Raw genomic sequence first — 17,989 nt, forward strand, 5'->3', positions numbered from 1 at the left:
GTTAAACCTAGGGCCCACTAAAGATTACAAATCAATCTCTCTACTATAAACAGAGCGATCTCAAGAGCTTAAAAAATGCTGAAGGCACTAGGCTTGCGATTTCGTCAAGTCGCTCCTGTGGAATCACTGCCATAGACTTTCATTAGCCTAGCGCTTCAGGAATCACCGGTAATTCCTAGAAAGCATAAACCGATGCGGGAGCCCACTACAGATCGCAAAGCTCGCTCAGTAACAAAAGCGTTTTTGAGAGTAATTTTAACACTAAAAAAAACAGCGCTTTCCAGAGAAATTTCAAGGAAGGAGATTTTGGGCACTGCATTCTTTTAATGAAAGTGCTCCGAAAATGCATTTGTGATTTTGGCAAATCGCTCGGGTGGAATTACGGCCATGGGCTTACATTGGTGAAGAGCTTTTGGAATCACTGGCGATTCCTAGAAAATGCAAATCGTTTCTGTAAGCACTCCAGTGGGCCCCAGGCAGGTATCTTGTTACCTTACTTTTATGTGTTTGCACACTGCTGTGGATTTTTTCCTGGTTTTAAGAGTCAAGTTTGCACTTTTGCGCATGTGCATGGGCGGTGCTGGCATCCTTATATGGTACCAATTTACATGGGTGTGGTGTATTCGGTAAACTACAAATAACTAATAAAGGGTAGGATTGTACTCTGGCATCAAGCATGCGCATGGTCACTGGGCAGCATGGGGCCCATGCACAAATCACTAAATGGTCGTGCATATATGGGCAGCACGGTGGCATTGGCCCTAGACTCTGATACATATACTACACGATACAAACGTAGACATATGACTGTGGTAGGGATACGATTGTGAGCCCCTCTGAGGGACAGTTAGTGACAAGACTCAGTGCTGTGGAAGATGTTAGCGCTATATAAATACTAAATAATATTATACTGACTTCCATGCGGAGGCCAGTAACAAGGACAGAATTAAATTTCTGGAAAGGCCCAGGCCTCGGGTGGCTGCAGTTGAACATGAAAAGATGGGCTGCTGCATTTGGAATATGGAATAGGAGGATGCAAATATAAAAAAGGAGGCTGCAAATGGAGATCAAACGTGCATGGATGTTATACGTGGAATGGAAGGGGGAGGGGGCCGGGGATGATGGTAATGGAAGAGGAGCAACAAGATAGCAGGCCTGTGGGCACAAAATGTACAAATCTGCCCTTGACTAGAGAACAGGAGTTGCGCACACCATGAGAAATGATGACACCAAGGACCTCACAAAAAGGACAAAAAAGCACAAAAACCTACAAATAAGTTGATGTACAAACACTAACTACCCAGCTGAACACATATTAACTACATAATTTACTGCAAAGTTGGAAAAGCTCTTTGAATGACCCTTCGTGCCCTTGTTTAGATTTGCAAGCCTCTAAGATGAACATGAAATATCTGCAAGAAAAACGACAGTAAGACATTTAAGGTTGAGAACTGCGGTGGACACATCTGAGGAAGGAAAGGGGGGACATGCCACAACAGAAGATTCTAACTCGTCAGCAAACCAACATTTGTTTTGAGTTTTCGGAGGATGAAACGTTTCTAATGCATCCCGCAAAGAGCTTCCACTGCCTGTACCGTGCCCCCCCCCCCCCCCCCCCAACCTCCTAACCGTCCTATCCCCATTCCTCCACTCATCCTCTGGATGAAAAAAATACATCCACATGTGGAGGAAAACGCCCAGCGCCACAGGCGTGCGCCATTGTGTGGAGGGCTGAAGCTGAAAGATGGCATTAAATGCCCCGGCTCGACAAAAGGCGCAGAACAAAGGCCAGTGCCCGTCTAATGCAAACAGCCAGGATTATGAAAGATTTAAAGGGGGCATTGTTGACTTCCCTTTTTATCAAGACGGACGTTGACGGAGACTTCCTCCTCTTCTGGACGAAGCTTTTGACCTTGGTACGGATGTCACGGGGGCAAGACATGTAGCACAACAAAAGAAGAAAAAAAAAGTCTTCTTCACTTGAAAACTTTGAAAGTTGTTTTTTCTTTCTTTTTTTTTTCAGGAGCACATCTCAACATTTTTCTCCCCCTCCTCTATAAATAAACTCTGGCAAGCAGAAACAACCTTGATTGCAGGAGATGAATCTGAACTAGCAGCAGGCACTAGAGGCGAATAAATGGCATTGTGCCAAGGGCCTCATCAAGCCTGTAATGGCTCCCACTTGACAATCAGTAAAGAACCTCTTCTCCTGTGGATTTAGCTCCTCGTGATGATTAGAGAGGATGGGCCCTAAAAATTTCTCCACCAGAAATGACCCCTTATTTATTTCTTTCTCTCTTTTTTTTTCTTCTAAAGGCTGAATTTCAAAGCGGCTTTGTGGCCTAAACCTAAAGAAACACCATAAAGAAAGAAGGGAAAGAGAACTTTTACAATTGTAGAAATAGCACTGAGATGACCACTGCTAATATGCCTTATGTTATTAGTGCCTGTTTATTTGATGATGAAATATTTATATACAGTGTATATATATATATATATATATATATATATATATATATATATATATATATATATATATATATATATAGTATATTATATTATATATACAGTATATTTTAAAATGTTCAATATTCAAAATATTTTTTTTTGTGATGAAGAAATTCGAACGATTATCCCGTTTTGATCGGACATGCTGGAAACATTTTTATATTCGATCTAACGGAATAATCGAACTAAATTATCTAATCGAAAAAAAATGAAAAATTGTACCATGTATGGGCACCTTAAAAACTGATAAATCTGTCAGATTTTGATAGCCTATTTAAAGTGACAGCAACATATTACAGATGAACTGTAGTGAAAGAACTGCTTATTTCTTAAAATATTCATTTATAAATTATTTAATTCAGGGGTCAGGAACCTTTTTGGCTGAGAGAGACATATAAACGCCACAAATTTTAAAATGTAATTCCGTGAGAGCCATACAGTATGTTTCAAACCGGGACAGGCGCATGCGCAGCAGAGGGCTCACTCCCTGTTGCCATGGTGATGTGCATACAGTTGATCCTCCAGGCAGCGGAAGTGTCAGGCACGTCTTCAGCTTCTCTTGAGTTTCAGCAACATCAGCAATTTCCCGGGGGGCAGACAGGAGCAATACCGACTAACAGCTTGTACTACTAGCTAGCTGACTTGGGGGGTTGATTTACTTTGTAGGACGAGATCTCTGCACTTTGGACCAATAGGCTGCCTGTCAAGTGACAGACAGCCTATTGGGTCAATCATAGTGCAGGGATCTCGTCCTACAAAGTCACTGGACCTGACAGGGTGCGGGGTGGGACAATGGAGTGGCTGTTAGTTGGGGGGGGGGGGGGTCGTGCGTAACTTAGTGGTGCATGCTACAGCAGTGCGTTGTCACACTAAGCTGCGCTGCTTGAGCAGTGTAGCTTGGTGAATCACCTCCTACTGATTTATCTGTGAGCTAGATGTAGCAATCAAAAGAGCCACATCTGGCTCCCGAGCCATAGGTTCCCTAACTCTGATTTAGTTAGTGTTTCCCCTTAGTAACATCTCTCCTCTCTTTAGTTAAATTAAAAAATTACTACATATCTTTAGTTCTGCCAGGTGCTTTATATAGAATGTTCATTTACTGAGAGTTCTATGCACAGAGGAAGATACTGCTTGCTTGATAGTTGGAAAAAAACATTGTTTCGGACAATGCAACAAGGTTCTCAGACAGCAAACTGTCAGGACCATGGTCATGAGATCACACTTAGTTACATAGTTACATAGTTATTTTGGTTGAAAAAAGACATACGTCCATCGAGTTCAACCAGTACAAAGTACAACTCCAGCCTGTTCCCTCACATATCCCTGTTGATCCAGAGGAAGGCGAAAAAACCCTTACAAGGCATGGTCCAATTAGCCCCAAAAGGGAAAAATTCCTTCCCGACTCCAGATGGCAATCAGATAAAATCCCTGGATCAACATCATTAGGCATAACCTAGTAATTGTAGCCATGGATGTCTTTCAACGCAAGGAAAGCATCTAAGCCCCCTTTAAATGCAGGTATAGAGTTTGCCATAACGACTTCCTGTGGCAATGCATTCCACATCTTAATCACTCTTACTGTAAAGAACCCTTTCCTAAATAAATGGCTAAAACGTTCTTCCTCCATGCGCAGATCATGTCCTCTAGTCCTTTGAGAAGACCTAGGGACAAAAAGCTCATCCGCCAAGCTATTATATTGCCCTCTGATGTATTTATACATGTTAATTAGATCTCCTCTAAGGCGTCTTTTCTCTAGACTAAATAAACCCAGTTTATCTAACCTTTCTTGGTAAGCGAGACCTCTCATCCCACGTATCAATTTTGTTGCTCGTTTCTGCACCTGCTCTAAAACTGCAATATCTTTTTTGTAATGTGGTGCCCAGAACTGAATTCCATATTCCAGATGTGGCCTTACTAGAGAGTTAAACAGGGGCAATATTATGCTAGCATCTCGAGTTTTTATTTCCCTTTTATGCATCCCGAAATTTTGTTAGCCTTAGCCGCAGCGGCTTGGCACTGAGTACGATTATTTAACTTGTTGTCAATGAGTACTCCTAAGTCCTTCTCCAAGTTTGATGTCCCCAACTGTATCCCATTTATTTTGTATGGTGCTAGACCATTAGTACGACCAAAATGCATGACTTTACATTTGTCAACATTGAATTTCATCTGCCATTTATGTGCCCATATAGCCATCCTATCCAGATCCTGTTGCAATATGACACTATCTTCCTGAGAGTTGATGATTCTGCACAATTTTGTATCGTCTGCAAAAATAGCAACATTGCTCACTACTGCATCTACTAGGTCATTAATAAATAAATTGAAGAGCGCTGAACCCAGTACAGACCCCTGTGGGACCCCACTGCTAACAGTCTCCCATTTTGAGTACGATCCATTGACCACAACTCTTTGTTTTCTAGTGATGTCGCGAACCTCCGCGGAAAGTCCGGTTTGCGAAAAAGTTCGCGAACCGCAATAGACTTCAATGGGGAGGCGAACTTGAAATTTTAAAGAAAAATTTCTACTGGCTGGAAAAATGATCTAAAACATATTTCCAGAGATCTAATACCTGGAGGAAGACCCTCCCTCCACCCTCCTCCCTCCACCCTCCTCCTTCCTCCCTCCACCCTCCTCCCTCCACCCTCCAGCATAAATAGATTGAGCTTAAATGGTACATGCTAGGCTGGCTTCAGCATGCTCAATCCATTTATGCTCAAAAATGCAATTCCGCGGAAAGCGGTGACCATCCCTACTACACAGAGAGAGAGAGAGAGAGAGAGAGAGAGAGAGAGAGATGAATCTACCTGGATATCTGGGGTTCTCTTTGGACAACTGTTGAACACAAAAGGCAAGGCCATGCCTGGCTACAAAGCCTTAAGCAGTGGCTGGATGGTGTAATGGTTAAGGGCTCTGCCTCTGACACAGGAGGCCAGGGTTCGAATCTCGGCTCTGTCTGTTCAGTAAGCCAGCACATATTCAGTAGGAGACCTTAGTGTGCCCTAGTGGCTGCAGCTCTGGCGCTTTGAGTCTGCCAGGAGAAAAGCGTGATATAATTGTTGTTTGTCTTGTCTAATCTTTCTTTTGGATTGAGCATAAATGGTACATGTTAGGCTAGCTTCAGCTAGTAGTGTTGGTGGTATAATGGATATGTTAGTTACCTACCATACACTGAGACCTGGGTTCAATTCCCAACCATGGTATGTAAGCTGGCTTTTGAAATACTGTAATTCCCTGGCAGATGAGGCCCTCCTCCCAACAATGTGCCTGCTGACTGTGATGTAGAGGGTCAAAGTTTTGCTCAATAGAGCATTATGGGGCGAATCGAACTTCCGGGAAAGTTCGCCTTTGGCAGGCGAACGCGAACCACCGAAGTTCGCCGGCGAACCGTTCGGGACATCTCTACTCACACTGTGGGAGGGGTTTCACCACAATATAATCCATACAGACACCCCTGATGATCTATTCAAGAAAAGGTAAAGATTTTCTTGTGGGAAAGGCGGTATCTGCTACTGATTTCAATGAAGTTCAGTGCTGGGATAAAATTTCTATTTAAATAAGTAGTTGTGCACTTTACTTAGGGAAAAATTTACATTGCTACATGTATGTATTTTAAATTTTCCAAATTTTAGTGATCCTTTGAGGAACATTGGAGTTGATTCACTAACCTTGAATGCAGTTTTAACGGGAACTCAACTGAAAATAAAGAAACTGGGTCTATAAATCAAGAAACGGACATATACAGGATATAAAAAAAGAGGGGACATTTGATCAGATTTCTTGTTCAAATAAAAAAAAAGCTTTTGATTTTTCTGAACAACTGATTATATTTATCAGTTTGTCATAATACAGGATCGTTTTATTGTATTGTGTATGCCCATCTTTACATGTATCAAAGATCCATTACTGTAGGATGTTTTTTACCCCTCTGGGAAGTAAGAAGAAACATCACATGATCCTCCCACAGTGCTCTGGGGAAGAAGGCTGCATGACATCATAGCCCAGGCCAGTGTTTCTCAAACCTCTCCTCGTGACTCCCCAACGTGCATGTTTTGCAGGCAACCTCCCCTATGCACAGGTGAGATAATTAGTGCCTCAACTAGGTTGATTCCATGTAGCTGAGACACTAATTACCCCACCTGTGCATAGGTGAGGCTGCCTGCAAAACATGCACCGTAGGGGAGTCGCGAGGAGAGGTTTGAGAAACACTGTCCTACCTATTCATCAGTAGAGTTTAAAGGGGAACTGAAGTAAGAGGTATACGGAGGCTGCCATATTTATTTCCTTTTAATCAATACCAGTTGCCTGGCAGCCCTGCTGGTCTATTTCTCTGCAGTAGTATCTGAATAACACCAGAAACAAGCATGCAGCCAGTCTTGTCAGATCTGACTTTAAAGTCTGAAACACTGAAACACCTGATCTGCTGCATGCTTGTTCAGGGGCTATGGCTAATAGTATTAGAGGCAGAGGATCAGCAGGGCTGCCGGGCAACTGGTATTGTTTAAAAGGAAATAAACATGGCAGCCTCCATATACCTCTCTCTTCAGTTGTCCTTTAAGGCCCTGAAAATTAAAAAACAAAAACACTTTTAAACAGAAGAAGGTATAAGGCCTTATTTTTCCCATTTTGAGTCCCTCTTTAGGATATTAGGAATAATGATACAACTATGAGTGTTCCTGTGTAAAAACAATTTTTTTCCTTACATGATGCACAAAAGTAATCTTAACGCTCTTTTGGTGGTCCACTTCCCTCCCCCCAACCACCCACACATGCTGGATTTAAAAACTGGCTCTTTTTATTCCAATTTCAGGGGATGGGAAACTTTGATAACAATGGACAGCTTCTTAAGAAAAGTAAATTTCTTCTTATCAATTACTAAAGAAGGTTTTAAGACCTGTTAGTAATGCCTATATAATGTTGCCGATTGCCAGGGTTATTTTGCAAGGGCCAAGCACAAGCACCTTCTCCCAAAGGATGACCTACTACCCTTCTTCATGATATTCCACTTACCATAAACAATTTATAGGCAATAGTGATGTCAAGTTTTGTAGCCTCTGACCAATCTGATCAGTCAAAGCTACCGGCGGGCAATAAATGTTTAGCCTTGGACTGTAATCAAATTAACCGGTAGTCTTGGAGACCAGTCCTGGAGACTTTCTGACAAACTACAATATAAAAAACTAGTGGTGGGTCAAACGACTTGTAATTTATAGATATCCGTAATTACGTGATGTAATTGCAGACCCCAATATTGAAATCGTAATTCGTAATCACGATTACAAGTTGCGACTTCAAGTGCATTCATAACTACACCCATGATTACGGTTACGAGTTGTAATTACAACGTTGAGTACATTACGGAAGTGCATTTTTTCTTTAAATGGTTGCATCAATCAGAATGTACCTAGCATGGATGTTCTACTACCACTAATTCTTCCTGCTGCTGCTGTTGTCATAATTTTTGCTGTGGTCCGACTCCCACCGCCAGGTTCCATGTGTAATGTGCTACTAACAATTCCTCCTGCTGCTGTCATGATTTATTTATTTAATGCTGTGGTCCAAACGTCAAGTTCCACTGCCTATTCTGATACCAACAACTCCTCCTGCTGTTGCTATTGTAATTTAATTTAATCAATGCTGTGGTCCCACCACCAGGTTTCACGGCCTATTCTGATATCATTACCAACAACTCCTGCTGGTGCTGTCATAATTTCATTTAATCAATGCTGTGGTCCCACCACCAGGTTCCACGGCCTATTCTGCCTACCACTAATTCTTTCTACGGCTGCTGTCATATTGTAATTTAATTAAAGCTGTGGTCCTACTGGCAACCACCAGGTTACATGGCCTATTCTGGTACTACGTGATTTTGGTTCCTTTTATATTTTTGTATAAAATATGTTGCTGAATTCTTAATAAAATAATTTCTGGTACCACATGATCAAGAAGCAGGTGCCCTGAGCAACTTGTCTTGGGAGTTGGTCTTGTTGTTGGCACCTGCCAATGTTACATGCCAAAGAGAAGAAGAAGAAGAGTTTGTTGTGATCAAGAACAAGTGTGTTCCTGCTAACGTTACTTGCCAAAGAGAAGAAGAGCTCATCATGTTCAAGAAGCGGAAGCACTCCTTCCAATATAACATGCCAAAGAGAAGAAGAAGATGCTTTTTAGCCTGCTTTTTCTTCACTCTGGATTAAAGTGGATCCGAAATGAACTTTTACTCATTGCATAATTGTGTTCCTTTCCTATTGTTTATAGGGCATTCCTCAAGCCAAATACTTTTTTGTTTTTGTTTTAATACTCTAATTCCCTATAAACTAAACAAGCCACGCCCACAGGTTTTCAGAGAGCCAAGGCACTTTCAGACAATAGCAAGGGCTCATGGGAGCTCAGGGGGAGGTATAATTAGCCAGAGATTTCAGAGGCAGAGGGAAAGAGGGAGGAGGAGGGGGGATTAGGTTTTTTTGCTCAAGATGCAGATAAGCCTGCCTCTGTGTTATGTTTACAAACAACATGGCTGGTGTCATTGTATCACAGAAATAATCAATCATATTCTATTAAAGCGTTTTGCAGCTAGATTTGCTGTGCAAACTATCTAAACTTTAGGTAACACATATAGACAAGTTACTTGTTATAGTTAGTTTTTCATCTCGGATCCGTTTTAAGGTACAGAGAGGCTCAAGAGGATAAACTTGGTTGACCTTTTCCTGAGGAAGGGCTCTACCGGAAACATGTTGTGTGCAATTGCCTAAACTCAGCTTGTTGCTGATACAGCCTTTGGTATGTCATGTCCTTCATTTCAATATCCAGACTGACATCTCCTTTTGCAGCCTAGATAACTATATGGGGTCTCCGTCAAATAAAGGAAGATAGTCTGTGAATCATTCCACTGTTTCCCACCACAAAACACAAATGTCCCTTTTGGGCAGCTCTCCCCTTTAAATCTCCCAGCATGCATTGCTATCAGTATTTTTCCCCCACTTCTATCTTCTGTTCCGCTTCCATGCCCTTGTAAAACAGGGACTTGGAGCTTTACATCTCTCAGGAGATTAATAACTTATACATCTGCCGAAGAACTACAACATAGTTTCAAGCACTCTCTTAGGCTTCTCCATTCATGCAGATCCCATTGACAAACTTGCCCAAACACAGAAGAAAATAAAATATCCCGAAGAAGACTAAAACAATGCTGTCAGCAGGAGTCGGTCTCACCCAATAAAAATAAGTCGAAGATTATTCATTACAGGGCAGGCCTGTGGAAGGTTTTCTCCTCATGCATGGTGCATTTTCTTGGCTTAGCTCCTACAAAACCCTTTAAAATAACAGAATGTGTGTTCTTGGGGCCCCCGCGCATGTTGTTTTAGCGGCAATAAAACAGCGTGTTTAGCAGCCCCAGTGCTTTCCATGCCTAACGCCTCTTTCACACTATGTGCACACGCTCACTACATGCCACTCCATCAGTGTCAAGAGACCGCGCTAAAATGGCTCCAGTGTTGAGCCAGACCCCTAAACACATTAACGCTGATATGTGATGACAGCCTGTCTTTGGGCCTACTTTCACCAGGTTTACATATTTCTTTTTTTCTTCTCTAAAAGGGGATTCCTGTCCCGCCGTGAAGTTAATCTTTCAGGTCGTAGAAGCAAATCCATCAGATCTCTAGCAATTACGCTGCACTCGCTGTGGTTTCTTATTCACCGCATGGCGTTCCGTAGCCGTCCTACCGCGGCCTAGCGAGTGGGTGGTGATGTGTTGCCTCACACAAACCTAATGTAAACCCCGCTATCTCCCTCTGAATGGATACCTTGTGCTAGGCTGGACGGGTGCTGCGTCATGATACCTTGGTACGGTTTTTAATGCGGTTAAAACCAAGGGTGATTTTTTTTTTTGTTTAATATATATACAGTACACGAGCCATTAGTGGGCATGATGTTTATATATAAATTGGGCTGTTTCAGAGCTTTCCTAAAAAAAATGAAAAGTTATACAAAGAATGTCGGAGTGAGGATGACATGGGTTTATTGGCTAACTCAAAAGATTGAAAGGGCAAGTTTTTGAAACTCTGAGGGTCCTTTTACACTTATGCACTTATGAGCTGTGGCAGCAGAAGATTTATCACACAGTGCAGCTGAATAGTCAAGGTCGGATTTTTGGGAAGGCCAAAAAAGACCCAGGCCTTGAGCAGCTGCAGCCCATAGGGGCACCTGGACTTGAAAAAGGGGCTGTTACATATAAAAGAGGAGGCTGAAAATAGGGAGCAACACATGAAAAAGTGATGCTCAAGGTGACTGTTCATGAAAGAGAGGGGCTGCTTACATGGATGATACGTGTACATGAAAAAAGGGCACCGGCTGGATAACAAAATGGCGCCAGTCGATAACGAAATCTGATAACTATAAACATCCTTGTCAAACTTGGTTAACGATAAATACCATTGTAAAAACAGACGGGAAATAATAACGAAAAGATATTAACGTCAAAAATCACTACGTAATTGTGTATGTTCGGGGGACCACTGCTGCCAGATTATATGTATTTTGGGTGTTCCGCTGCCAGGTTTCGCATATTTTGCGGAACTGCTTCCAAATTGTGTATGTTGGGGGACCTGCTGCTGCCACATTATCTATTTTGGGGTAACCACTGCCATATTATCTGTATTTTGGAGGAACTTCTACCAGATTATGTGTCTTTTTGGTGAAATGCAGTCAGATTACATCAATTTTGGGGGGATACACTATGGCAGAGCTCAAACTTCCCCGGCAGACCTTTTCCTTTTACATCACTGCTAAGGTCATGTATATTTGGCCCCACCCATGACCACGCCCACAATATGCTTGACCACGCCCATGGGTTTTCTAGGTGAGTCCACTCACTTCTTTTCCCAGGACTAGACCCCTGGTTATCGCGGCACCCTTTTTTCGGCTTTTTTTGCTCCATTATCGATAATTGCATTAACTATATTAATAAGAAAAAATTGAGAATTGGCTATTGGGTGCATGAGAAATTACAAACAACTTCATTTCATATCAAATTGAAAATAAAAACCACCAACCCAGAACATCCCCTCAATAACAAGAACTATAAATAAAATACATCGCTAAACCAGGCCCCCCCGGACCCCCACCTAGAGAAAAAAAAAAAAGTGAGGCTGCAGTCCTCACAAACCTAAAAAATGAGTCCCACTGAAACAGGCTAGTAGGCCAGGTGTCCAGACACTGAAGCAGCAGGACAGTGATATTCCTCAAATGGACTCCAAAGTAAGCTGAAAAGCATATAAACACTCAAATCTCAGATATGGATCAGGGGTATATGTTTCTTGTATGTTGAACAAGGTAAGCCATATAGATGCACAATTAAAAAGCATGAAGCAGCATTAGTTCCTGAACAGGCATGCCTGTTCAGGAACTAATGCTGCTTCATGCTTTTTAATTGCTGCCTGAGACCGCATGTGATACTGCTGCATACTAACCTTTCTGCTGGACAAGCTTATAATTGTGCATCTATATGGCTTACCTTGTTCAACATACAAGAAACATATACCCCTGATCCATATCTGAGATTTGAGTGTTGTTATATGCTTCTGAGGATCGCAAGATATTTTCCTGGAAGTGCCACCTTCATATGCTTTTCAGCTTACTTTGGAGTCCACTTGAGGAATATCACTGTCCTGCTGCTTCAGTGTCTGGACATCTGGCCTACTAGCCTGTTTCAGTGGGACTCATTTTTTAGGTTTGTGAGGACTGCAGCCTCACTTTTTTTTTTTTCTCTAGGTGGTGGTCCGGGGGGGCCTGGTTTAGCGATGTATTTTAATAGTTCTTGTTATTGAGGGGATGTTCTGGGTTGGGTGGTTTTTATTTTCAATTTGATATGAAATAAAGTTGTTTGTAATTTCTCATGCACCCAATAGCCAATTCTCAATTTTTTCTTATTAATATATTCATATCATTGGCAGGATGCATGGGTTTTGATTATTATAAATTTATCATTTAATTTATGAGATTACGTGTTATCCCATTTGACCAATTTTTCCCAATCTTTGAGCCATTTTTACACAATTGCATTAACTACTCTACGACCGCTCCACGTCAATGGGCGTGGCTTCGGCGGCAGCCCCTGGACCGCCTGACGCCAATTGGCATCAGGTCCTGTAGCCGGCTAATGCAGGAGATCACGCGCAGGCTGAGCGCGCATCTCCTGCTTGGGGGGCAGAGCTCCGCCCCACCATCAGTCTCCGAGCGGCTATTGCCGCTCGGAGACTGTTAGACGGCGTGATCGCCTTCTATTTAAACGTACAGCGCTGCGATCGGCAGCAGTGCTGTACTGGGGACAGCCGTGTGACACGGCTGTCCCCTCCATGGGTTAGGCAGTGATCGGCTGTCATAGGATGAAGCCTATGACAGCTGATCACCCTGATTGGCTGGCGGGGGGAGGGAGGGAGGGAGCAGGGGAATAAAAATAAAAAAGGCATTTTAATAAAAAAAAAAAAAATAAACAACTGTGGAGCGATGAGACCCCACCAACAGAGAGCTCTGTTGGTGGGGGGGACAGGGGGGAGGGGATCACTTGTGTGCTGAGTTGTGCGGCCCTGCAGCTTGGCCTTAAAGCTGCAGTGGCCAATTAAGTAAAACATAGCCTGGTCTTTAGGGGGGTTTAACACTGCGGTCCTCAAGTGGTTAAAATCTATGGCGGCACCCTTTTCATCCACCCTCAGCCGGCGCCCTTTTTCCTGCTACTGACAGGCAGCACGGTGGCGTAGTGGTTAGCTCTCTCGCCTTGCAGTGCTGGGTCCCTGGTTCGAATCCCAGCCAGGGCACTATCTGCAAAGAGTTTGTATGTTCTCTCCGTGTCTGCGTGGGTTTCCTCTGGGCACTCCGGTTTCCTCCCACATTCCAAAAACATACAGATAAGTTAATTGGCTCCCCCTAAAATTGGCCCTGGAATACAGTACTTACACTACATAATATAGACATATGGCAATGGTAGGGATTAGATTGTGAGCTCCTTTGAGGGAAACTTAGTGACAAGATATATATATACACTGTACAGGGCTGCGTAAGGCCCGGTTCACACTTGCGGTTCTCTGCCAAACGGACCGGATGGCCTGACCGGATCCGGACCGGATCCGGATCGGAACCGTACGGTTCTGATCCGGATCCGATACGGATCCGGTCAGTTTGCATCAGGTGTTCATCAGGATGCGATCCGGATCCGTTTGGCAAAAGATAGTAGAAAAGGAATAAAAATGTTGGGGTCTGGGAGGTCAGCAGAAGGGGGACCTGTGGAATCAGGCCCTCCGCTGTTTAGCACTCACCTCCACCTCCGACATGCTGCCAACATCTCCAGCACGTTTAAAATCACTGCTGCTCCACTCCAAAATGCTTGCCCATGTGTCCCCATCCAAAATCGCCGCTTCAATACGCATAGGAAGTGGGGTAGAACATCCGGATTTTTAGCCAGTGTGTTGTGCGCTCTCCGGTTCTCATAGCTTTGTATTGGCCGGATGGTGCAGTCCGGCTCCGCCCCGGATACGGCTGCCGGAGGAGCCGGACCAAAAAATAGCACAAAAAATAGCGCATGTTGGAACGGATGCCGGCCACTGCTAATGTGAACCGGGCCTAATATGTCAGTGCTATATAAATACTAAATAATAATAATAATACACATAGAAAAGGGGGCTGCACATGGAATGGGAGGAGCACTGCTGCACATGGAATAGGTACCACAACATACTCGGCCTAGGGGCACACAAAGTATAAATCTGGCCTTGCGAATAGTCGTATCAATGCGACTGAAGAACATTTTTTTTACACGGGACTTCTGGTTCACTTCCGGGAGTTGCAGGTTCTGCATTACTTCTGCGACGCCCGGAGCATTTCCAATGAATCCTGTCACACTGCAGGCAGTGTGTTATTGAATTGAATCGAACTGTGTGGGGGGAGAGTACTGCGACGTGACGTGACACAGTAAGTGTAAAAGGGACCTGACAGCTATGTACATGTGAGGAAAAAAACATTATCTTTTGTAAATACAGCAATACCTCCCCCCACAACATGATTGGTAGCGCGGGCTGGCATGAGGGTTGCCTAATGGGCATGTGGGGTGCAGCTTATGTGTGTGGGGCAGGGGGGTGTATGGGGGGCAGAAGATGTGAGTGTGGGGCACACAGATAGTGTGTGTAGGGATGTGTGTAAGACAGAGAATGTGTGGGGGCCGAGGGTGTGTGTGTGTGTTGGGGAGTGGGGGGGGCAAAGCAATGGGTGTGTATGTGGGGCAGAGAGTGTGTGTGTGTGACTGAGGGTGGCCAATGTAGGGCTCAGGGTGTGTGTGAGGGGCAGAGGGTGTGTTTGTGGGGCAGAGGGTGTGTGTGGGTGTAGCAGAGGCTATGTATGTGGGAGGCAGAGGGTGTGCGGGTGGGGCAGAGGGTGTGTGTGGGTGGGGGCAGAGTCTATGTGTGTGGGAGGCAGAGGGTGTGTGTGTGGGGTAGAGGGTGTGTGTGGGTGGGGGAAGAGGCTATGTGTGTGGGAGGCAGAGGGTATGTGTGTGTGTGTGGGGCAGAGGGTGTATGTGGGTGGGGACAGAGGTTATGTGGGTGGGAGGCAGAGGGTGTGTGTGGGTGGGAGGCAGAGGGTGTGTGTGGGTGGGGGCAGAGGGTATGTTTGTGGGTGGGGCAGAGGCAATATGGGTGGGAGGCAGAGGGTGTGTGTGGGTGGGGGCAGGGGGTATGTTTGTGGGTGGGGCAGAGGCTATTTGGGTGGGAGGCAGAGGGTGTGGGTGGGTGGGGAAAGAGGATGTGTGTGGGTGGGGGCAGAGGGTATGTGTGTGGGAGGCAGAGGGTGTGTGTGTGGGGTAAAGAGTGCATGTGGGAGAGGCATAGGTAGGGAAGCAGGAGGTTTAGGCACCAACTGGGGGGTCTTAGGTTTAGGCACCGACAGGGGGGTCTTAGGTTTAGGCACCACCTGGGGGGTCTTAGGTTTAGGCACCGACAGGGGGGTCTTAGGTTTAGGCACCGACAGGGGGGTCTTAGGTTTAGGCACCAACAGGGGGTCTAGGGGTTAGGGATAGGTACAGGGAGGGTTTTTAACAAACGTAAATATAAGTTTGTTTACAAATAGGGAAGATTAACGTTTTAAGAATTGCCGATCTCATACACATTATTTAGTGATTTATAAATTCTTAAAACACTATTTCTAAACGAAATTCTACACAATATTTCAATAAACGATAATACTGTTTATCGTTTACACCACGCGCCCTTTTTTCCCGACGCCCTTTTTTTGATGTACGCCATAGGTAGTGTGTGTGAGACAGAGAGTATGGTGAGTATGGGGTAAAAGGGGCGCCAGGGTAGGGTGGGAAAGAGAGCCAGTGGGAGTAGCTAATGCTGTAAGGTACTTTGGGAAGTCACTTCCGTTGCCTTAGAATGGTGGCAATTTTGAATTTGTCAAAAACATTTTTTTTTGTGTGTGTGTGTGTGCAAAATTCTAATTGTATTTAATTTTTTTTGCTGAAAATGAATTCTCCAATTCCCCCCACCAGTCCACACATCCCTAATGTCTGCCCCTTTCTTCATACACATGTGGAATCCCGGGTTTCAAGGCAGAGTGGAGATGGGAAGATCTGGCACTGACTATTCCAGTGACACCCCTGACATGGATTTCTGATGAACTTGTAGACAGAAACAGGCACCAGTTCAAGAAGTGGTTTAAGACTTATTTTGGCGCCGTGCCCGGCAGTGAGGGATGTTAAGGAATCGTAAATCTCTCACCTTCTGCTCTAAATTTGATGATTCTTCCCCGCTGTTTATGGGACAAAAGAATGACAAGTTAATGGCTTCAGTGTACAGCTTGACTGGCAGGTGACAGGTTCTCTTAAGTAGCTCTGTAGACTTCAGATAGCGATCTAGACTTTTTGGATGGTGTCCAACAATTACAAGTAAATGTCAGACTTAGCAATAAATGTGATATTCATCTCAGGAAAACACAAGCATGTGTTCTGTGAGCATTGCTAACACTTTCTCTCTCTGTCTCTCCTTCTCTCCGTTTTTTACAAACAAAAGTGAAAAGCATTCTGGACATAATTGTTTAGACACATTATAAACCCCCTCCTTCAGTGTGCAGCCCTTTTCATATAAGATCCCTTCATTGTGCAGCCCATTACATCTCCATCTTCATGTGTGGCATCTTTTAAATGCCCCCATTTATATTAAGTCCGGTACATGTGCGCCTTGTTTATGTTCTGTCCAGTATACATGCCCCTTATTTATGTTCAGTCAGGTACACCTTCCCCCTTGTTTATATTTGGTACAGTACACATGCCCTTTATGTTTGGTCAGGTACACGTGCCCCTTGTTTATGTTTGGTCTAGTACATGTGCACATTGTTTATGTGTAGTCGTGCCCTTTCCTATGTTTGGTCCTGTCCACATGCACCTTGTATGTTTGTCCAGTACACGTGCCCTTTGTTTAGATTCCATCCAGTACACGTGCCCCTTGTTTATGTTCCGTCCAGTGCTCATGCACCTTGCTTGTTTGGTCCAGTACATGTGCCTAGTGTTGGGCGAGAACATCTAGATGTTCGGGTTCGGGCCAAACAGGCCGAACATGGCCGCGATGTTCGGGTGTTCGACCCAAACTCCGAACATAATGGAGGTCAATGGGGACCCGAACTTTTGTGCTTTGTAAAGCCTCCTTACATGCTACATACCCCAAATTTACAGGGTATGTGCACCTTGGGAGTGGGTACAAGAGGAAAAAATATTTAGCAAAAAGAGCTTATAGTTTTTGAGAAAATCGATTTTAAAGTTTCAAAGGGAAAACTGTCTTTTAAATGCGGGAAATGTCTGTTTTCTTTGCACAGGTAACATGCTTTTTGTCGGCATGCAGTCATAAATGTAATACATATAAGAGGTTCCAGGAAAAGGGACCGGTAACGCTAACCCAGCAGCAGCACACGTGATGGAACAGGAGGAGGGTGGCGCAGGAGGAGAAGGCCACGCTTTGTGAGACACAACAACCCAGGCCTTGCATGAGGACAAGAAGCGTGCGGATAGCATGCTTTGTACCGCCATGCAGTCATAAATGTAATAAAGATAAGTGGTTCAATAAACAGGGACCACGCGGCAACGCTAACCCAGCAGCAGCAGACGTGATGGAACAGGAGGAGGCGCAGGAGGAGAAGGCCACGCTTTGTGAGACACAACAACCCAGGCCTTGCATGAGGACAAGAAGCGTGCGGATAGCATGCTTTGTACCGCCATGCAGTCATAAATGTAATAAAGATAAGAGGTTCCATAAACAGGGACCGGCAACGCTAACCCAGCAGCAGCAGCAGCACACGTGATGGAACAGGAGCAGGCGCAGGAGGAGAAGGCCATGCTTTTTGAGACACAACAACCCAGGCCTTGCATGAGGACAAAAAGCGTGCGGATATAGCAGCAATGCTTTTTGCCGCCATGCAGTCATAAATGTAATACAGATGAGAGGTTCAA

The sequence above is a fragment of the Hyperolius riggenbachi genome, chromosome 6, assembly GCF_040937935.1.
Source record: "Hyperolius riggenbachi isolate aHypRig1 chromosome 6, aHypRig1.pri, whole genome shotgun sequence".
NCBI lineage: Eukaryota > Metazoa > Chordata > Amphibia > Anura > Hyperoliidae > Hyperolius > Hyperolius riggenbachi.